Below are 8,506 nucleotides of genomic sequence, written 5' to 3'. Positions count from 1 at the left end.
TTTCTATTCAAGTACTTTTTTATTGCTATATAATAGTTGTATCTTTACAAGGCACATGAGTTTTTTGGATACCTGCATACAATACATAATTATCAAATAAGGATAACTGAGATATCCATATCATTTGTTTGTGTTGAGAACATTTCCAATATCCCCTTCTATTTTGAAATATATAAAAAATTCCTGTTAACAATAATTGTCCTAGTATGCTATTGAACACTAGAACTTCTATCTATTTGTATTTTTGAACCTATTGACCAGTCTCTCTTCAATGCCCACCACCCTCTTCCCTTCCCTGACTCTGGTAACCACCATTCTACTATCTGCCTCCATGGGATAATTTTGTTTCAGCTCCTACATATGAATGAGAACGTATTATACTTCTTTGCCTCGCTCATTTTAATTAACCTCTAGTTTCATTTATCTTGCTGCAAATGGCAGGATTTTATTCTCTTTATGGATGAATAATATTACATCGTGTATGTGTACCACATTTTCTTTATCCATTCATTTGTTAATGGACACTTAGGTTGATTCCATATCTTGGCTATTGTGAATATCGCTGCAATGAACACGGGAGTGCAGCTATCGCTTCAATATACTGATTTCCTGTAGGAAAAAGTGCTCTTTTAGGAAAACTTGCCTTCACAAAATTAATGTCTTAGAAGAATTTATCTTTTAAGTATAGAAACTTTATTAGGGGAAGTAATATTAAAGTATGACTAGTCAAATTTATTAATAAAAATTAAGTAGCCACTCTATAATCCTAGAGAAGTAAACAACATGGACAAAACAGCATTCTTAGTGCAAAAGCTATTTCAGACGTATCATATTTGTTATTTTTGTTCCCACAGAAACTCTTTGCAAAGTATGCATTTTATTGATGACAAATTATGTACCTACATATAGATTAAATGAGCAAAGATCTCAGACATCTAGTAAACTGCATATATAATCTGGTTAAAATTGGTCAATCTGATACAAATCAAGTTCTAATTGAGCTTTATTAACTATAAGATCTAGATTCAGAATCAGAGCATTTTCCTAAATAGAAATATTCTGAACATCTTTTTCTTTATAGCTTATCTCAGCTAAGAATTCATAATAGGCAAGAGAAGAAGTTGAGAAAACAGAAGCTGAGATAAGAAGTGGAAAACAAGAACTAGCACACAAGCTATATGGCTGTCTACTCAGTGTTAAAGTCAAAGGTCAAAAAAAAAAAAAAAAGGAATTAATTTTCAACTGATGGCAACATTCAGGAATTCTGACCCAGAGGATTAAGAGTACATACAAATGGTTATTCATAAATAGCTTGGGAATATTTTGGAATAACAGAACTGGGGGTCTTTCTATCGTTCATTCCATCAATATACATTACTAAAGCAATTGGGAAGGAGGTATTATATTGCTCAGCTACACAGGACACTAGGATGTGATGAACACATCATTACTCCAGTAATAGTTGGAATTGCTGAATGCTGAATATATAACTGGGGAAAACATCCACTAATGTAAAGTTGAAAAGATAAACTGTTAATGGAACCTCTTTGGTCTAATATATTTACAGGTGTTTGGATCTACCCCCAGGTACAATCACTACAAGGTCTATAACAATGATGGATATCAGAGATCATCTTCTTGTGGGAATCAGTCATGGCTGACTTGAGAACTGAGGAGCGCTGAGCCTAGAGCTTCCAGTTATCAGTGCATGATGGATGCATGGATGGATTTTATTCACTTAGAACAATTCCTAGCATTGAGACACCACATATTAAATATTTGTGAAATGAAAAAAAAAGTTTGAATAAATGAATGGATGATTGAATGAATGGACTGAACAAAGTAGAATTATTTTTATTTAGTATTTGCTTCTGTTTTGAGACTATGAACAAATATTCCCTAAACATTAGTTGAGAAAAGAGAATGCCATAGGATTAAAAAAAGAAGGCACTGGTAAGTGAAATGATTGCATTTTATATGAATGACATTTCTGAAGAACACAATAGTGTGGTTAAGTGATTTGAAATAGCTGGGAATCATATTGCTAAATAATGCCATTGAAATTTCTGAGAACTTTCAGGAATAACTTATTTTTTAATGTCCATGACAGCATCCAATCATAATTGTCATTGAAGAAACAAAAAATACTGATAGGGCTTGGCTGTGTCCCCACCCAAATCTCAAATTGAATTGTGGTTCCCATAATCCCCATGTGTCATGGGAGTGACCCAGTGGGAGGTAATTAAATCATGGGGGCAATTTCCCCCATGCTATTCTCATGGTAGTAAGTAAGTTCTCACGAGATCTGATGGTTTTATAAGGGGCTTCCCCCTTAGCTCGGTTTTCATTCTCCTCTTTCCACCATGATTGTAAGTTTCCTGAGGCCACCTAGTTCTGCAGAACTGTGAGTCTATTAAACCTCTTTCTTTTATAAATTACCCAGTCTCAGGTTTGTCCTTATAGCAACATGGGAATGGACTAATACAGATATGTAATATTAAGTACTGTGTCTTAGTAGATCAGTTTGGTTAGATATCTAAGAATTAAATTTAAGTCTTGAACTCTCAGTTTACTATACAAATTAAAAATAAAAATCACTGAGGATTTTAATTATAGCTGATGTAATAGTTTCCGCCATTGCACAGAATTGAATTGCTATGTCACCAACTCTACTTGATTAAAAAAAAAAAATCAATTTATTATCTTGGGTATCTTAAACAGTTGAAACACAAATGTTTTTTGTATTCAATATATCTGAATAAATGAAAAATGAATATGACTCTTAAAAAGCAATTCTAACAGTTTCTTACAATAACCATGAAATCCATTAGCTATTTCAGACAGAGAAAAAAAAAAAAAAAAACACTGGCTTTAGATCACCTAAGAAGCAGCTTAGGAGGGAGGAAATTACTTATGTTTTGTGAACTATTTATCGTGACACTTCCTGGTGAAAACCACAACACAAATGTCAAACCAACTTACACAACACAGATGGGTTTTCTCAGAGTTCCAGGTTCATATATAAAACAAATCCTTTGTTTCATTCATCACTATACTCAAAGATTTGGGAAAAAAACAGACAAATGTACTAATTGTTTTCAAAGAGGACATATGCTTGAAATGCAGTAGTTTTTAGGATGCTAACTGTCAAGAATATCTTAAAAAAGAAAAGATACGACACTATTTTCATATAGAATTATTTGTTAGTTCAATAACTATAAGGATTGGAAGCTATCTTGGAAATCTATTGTTTGTTTTGAATATCAAGAAATTAATGTCAGGGTTTACATAGCTCAAAAAAACTTGTATAGATAAATAGTAGCTACATTGGGATTAAGACTCAGGTTTTCTGATTCATGGCCTATATGAATATTAACTTGCTATAATATCTGCTTATTCAATTGAGTTTTATGATAGCATATTAGTTATTGCCTTCATAAAATAAATAAAATTGAATTGTAAATGTCATTTGGAGTTGGGAAGTGGATACAAAGCAAAGAGAATTGAGTAGGACAAAGATGATACTTGGGATAGAAACCATGCCAATTAGTCCTTTTTTCATCTGGAAAAAGAAGCCTGAGACATCTCAGAAAAAGAGATACCTTCACAAGGAATTACTTAAGATGCTAAGAGTGCAGATTAGAGGTGAAATATGGTTAGATGTGGAATATGCCCTGGGGGGGGTGTGTGTGTGTGTGTATATATATACACACACATATATATATATGTATATATATGTTTCAGTAAAGCCTTTGAAATATCCAAACATACCCAAAACATAGCACTCTTGTCTCATGCTGATGTGGTTTATGACAGTTACAAGATGTGGTGTGTATATATATATATATATATATATTTGTGAAATACCATGATTGCTGTTTTCTCACTAGGAAGGGTTTTGCTTATTCAGAGATCTTCTATGTAGATATTTTGACTTTTCTTCTGAATCTGCCTACTTTTACATATATATAATATATATTATATATATAATTATATATTATATATATTTCAGTTTAGTTATATCATTGTTGTATTAGTCCATTCTCACACTGCTATAAAGAAATAACAGACTGGGTAATTTTTAAAGAAAAGAGGTTTAGTCGGCTCACGGTTCTGCTGGCCATACAGAAAGCACAGCACCAGTATCTTCCTGAGGAGACCTCATGGAGCTTTTACTCCTGGTGAGAGGCAAAGAAGGAGCAAGTACATCACATGGCAAAAGCAGGAAAAAGGGAGAGAGAGAAGAGAGATGCCTACTTATATATATATATATACACACACACACATACACACACACACTTATTTTTTATATATATATATAGAGAGAGAGAGAGAGCATCTGTAAAAATTCTGCTATACGCATAGTTAGTGTTGGGTATTAGATACTCTGAAAATATATGACCTAATTTAAAGACACAGGACAACTTTCTATAATACTATCATTACACTATTTACATATTTTCACTTAACAAATCTTATTGCATTAAATATGTGTAACTAAAGTTAAGATATAAAATGTCTATCTGAGTGCTATGATGAAAATTCTCACAAAATAATTATACAAAAAAGGAGTTTTGATTCTAAAATTTAGCAAACTACTAATAAGAAGGCTTAGAAGATATCTGTTTTCTCACATTTGAGGTCTCCTTCAATGTTACTGTTAGGAAGAAACACTTAATAGCTCTTTAGAGTCAAAAGGCTCCTGTTTCTGGAATTTACACAGACCACTTTCCTGCACATCTTTTCCAGTATCACAACCCTTCCTTTAATCTGCTGTAGTCATTGAGGCTTTCAGATCCTTAATTTTAATCTCATAGCTTCCTCAGTTACCCCTACTTTAAAAGAAAAGTCTGATATTCCATATTTGAATCTTAATATCCTTCTTGAGGCACTTGTTTCTCTTAAACACTTAATTGTTGGAAACAGGTACTCTCACCTGTTTCCAAGGTGGAAATCCAAGGTCATGAGCCAAGCTCCAAATATCTGCCTCGTTAAATAGATAATTTGATATCAAATACAAAAAAATGATAAATGGAGATATTATTACACTTTGAAAACAAAAAGGGAAAACAAGAAGAGGCAGATAATTGAAAAGCAATAATGAGAACATACTACATTTAATATAGGAAGACAAACTATCAAGCCATAGCTGGACAGTTCTTCAAAAATTGCATTTCAGTTCAGTTACATCATTGTTGTATTAGTCCATTCTCACATAGCTATAAAGAAATAACAGACTGGGTAATTTTTAAAGAAAAGAGGTTTAGTCGGCTCATGATTCTGCTGACTGTACAGAAAGCACAGCACCAGTATCTTCCTGAGGAGACCTCATGAAGCTTTTACTCATGGTGAGAGGCAAAGAAGGAGCAAGTACATCACATGGCGAAAGCAGGAAAAAGAGAGAGAAGAGAGTTGCTACACACTTTTAAATAACCAGATCTCGTGATAACTCACTATTGTGAAGACAGTATCAAGATGTTGCTAAAATACTCATGAGAAGGCCACTCTCCTGATCCGGTCAACTCTCACCTATCCCCACCTCCAATACCGGGGATTACAATTCAACATTAGATTTGAGTGGGGACACATCCATACTGTATCAACTGTTATCAGAGAAAGTCGTCCAGTATTGTCCAGGAGACAATGCGATACGATATGATACGATGCGATACGATACGATACGATACGATACGATACAATACAATCTCACTCCAGTTGAACGATGTCTGGAGGCTATTTGTACATTTACATAAATGTCCTCTATGTGGACCATATCAGTCTGGGCATAAAAATGAGACTGTTTTATTTGAAATGACTTTTTCCTTAGTAATCACTCAGTTTCTATAAAAGGAATTCCAGAAAATATGTCCAAATTATTTCTGCAAACTGCCAGAGGATGTTTCTCATTTGATCACATACAAGTTTTCTCAACCACATTACTGTCTATGAATTTTACTAATATTATATTTAACTTCTCCTTTGTGATGCTTCATTTTGGTAAAATCTCTTGACTAGTGCATTAAGCTTACTCACCTGCACAAGGTTTTCAGTCCTGTTATCACCAAGTTTCCTTCTCCGCTCTAAACATCAGCAAGTAATTAGTACTCTCTTATTGAAGTACTGAATAGGCAAAGGCTAAACTCTGTTTACAGGAACCTTATTTTTAAAGAAAGGCCTCTGTAATTTAAGAAAAAGTTTTTTTCTTCCATTTTTGTTACCTGTCATTAGATAGGTGCCAAACCATATTTTTTTGCCCACCAGTGTCCTCAGAGTAAAATTTTTAAGCATGCTGTGAGACTTGCACCCAAAAGGATGACAGATATGGCCTTGCATTTGAACTCTGGAGTTCCTCATACATCCATGATTAGTATATAAACTTCATAAGCTTACAAGAAGGAAGATCATAGAACTTTTATTTAGGCTTTGAGTGTGGAGATCCTCTCCAGTGTTCAGTGGATGACAAAGAAAATAGTTGAGCAAAAGTCAAAAAAGTAGCAAATTTCCCTGTATCATTCAAAGATTTACAAAAATCTTTTAAATTAAATAAAAGGAAAATCTGCAATATGAATATACGATAAAAAGGGAAAAATAAATATACTGTGTCTAAATTTACAAAGTCAAAAATATCAACAGAATAAGAAATTACAATTTGAATTTACATAAAGGTAAATAGATTGACACATTTAATTACTTTAACCTCTATATAACCTTGAAACAATTTCTCAACTGAGATAAGCTATAAAAGTTTCATACAGAAATAGAGGAAAAGTGCATCTTAGCGCTATTCAACTATTTGAAAACAGCTTTTAAATAATTAAAACAGAAAGTCAATGTAATTATGGTTTCTCCTTGTGCAAAGGATCTCAAAATTTAGCTAACATCAGAATGATCTGAAGGCTTTTTAAACTACACATTTCTAAGCCCCTCCCCTAATTCTGATTCATTATGTCTTCAGTGAAACAAAACAATTTGTGTGTCTAACAAGTTCCTAAGTGGTAATTATATTATTAATCCAGGGGTTACGCTTTCTTCATCCAATATAAAATCACAGAAAGTCGCCAAAAAAAAAAAAATGCTTGAAGGATTAGTGGAGTGAAAAATCTTTCTTGCATGGCAAGTTCAAGGTTTCTGAGAAATCAGTCAGAAAACATACAGTGGCAAATTTATATCTAATATAACTTAGTGGATGCTTTGCCTTGAAATACTATGTGGAAGTCTATAAAAAGTAATTATTAACTTTATAGAAAAAAATACTTCAGGAATGAACTTGTCAAAGAAAGCTAAGGTCTCATCTGAAAGATACAATGATCAATGTTACTATTATCACAAGGAAGGCAGCACATTTTTCTTTGTTGCTCTGGTAGATTGGAGATAGGGTGATGTTAAAGATTTAAAGTTTGTACTTCACTATTTTATGAGTACAAATATATGTTACTAATGAGGCATCCATACTGATAAATTTACATGAAATAATATAGAGAAAACGTATGTAAACAAAATTGTGTGAACAAAATTATGAAGGGCTTTATATTTCTGTTTAAAAGCAATAGCAGCACCATTATAAAGAAATAAAACAAATTATAAAGAAATACTTTTATGGAAATAAATTAAAGGAAGGCCATTTACATGCATAATTTCCACTGCATTATTCTTTTCATATGTCTAGTAAATCTTAAGGGTTGCAGCCTCCTTTATTTATTTCCTGAGGATTTTTTTCTGCAGTAGAAAACTACAATATAATATCAAGACACTATCATACCTCACAACCATAATGGGTGATAGAAGGGAGCTCATGTCACTTTGAAGAACTATAGGACATGTGTTACTATACAAATATAATTACAACCCTGTATGTAAGTGAATGATTTGTTTTAAAATAAAAATAGATTTTAAATATAACATACTGTTCGAAGTTTCAGAGTTGGTTGCTTTTCTTCATTTTCCACATTGCCTGCAAAATAATAGAAGATAACCAAAAATTGTAGAGGACCAAAAAAAGCAAAATTTCAAATTAAGGGCTAGTGAAACTAATCATCTTTTTTATGTGACATTGATATAAATGATACAAATGATACTGCATATGTACAAAGTTCTCTGAGAGCAGAAAATTTATCATACCCATTTTTGCTATTCTTTATAATGCCATTCAACAATTTTTCAAAAAAATAGTAAAACTATTGCTCACAAGATTTTCACTTGTCTTTCCATTTCTTTCTTCCCTTTATTGCAAAACTGAAATATTTGCCTATACAGTTTTTCGTGTTCTTGTTTCATGCATTCCTTCATTCACAATAATTAGGTTTTCATTTCTACTTCTCCAAAGAAATTGTCCTTACCAAGTTCATAACAACTTCACTAAGCCAAAGCCAGTGGCAAATTCTAAGCCCTCAACTGATTAGACTCTCAGCAGTATTTGACATTACTAATGACTCCTTTCTTCCTATAATACGTACTTCACTTGGTGTAAGGGACAGCATTACACTCTTGCCTCTCAATGTCATCCCCT

The sequence above is a fragment of the Papio anubis genome, chromosome 15, assembly GCF_008728515.1.
Source record: "Papio anubis isolate 15944 chromosome 15, Panubis1.0, whole genome shotgun sequence".
Classification (NCBI taxonomy): domain Eukaryota; kingdom Metazoa; phylum Chordata; class Mammalia; order Primates; family Cercopithecidae; genus Papio; species Papio anubis.
The sequence above is the reverse complement of the archived record's forward strand: the minus strand, read 5'-3'. Positions refer to the sequence as shown.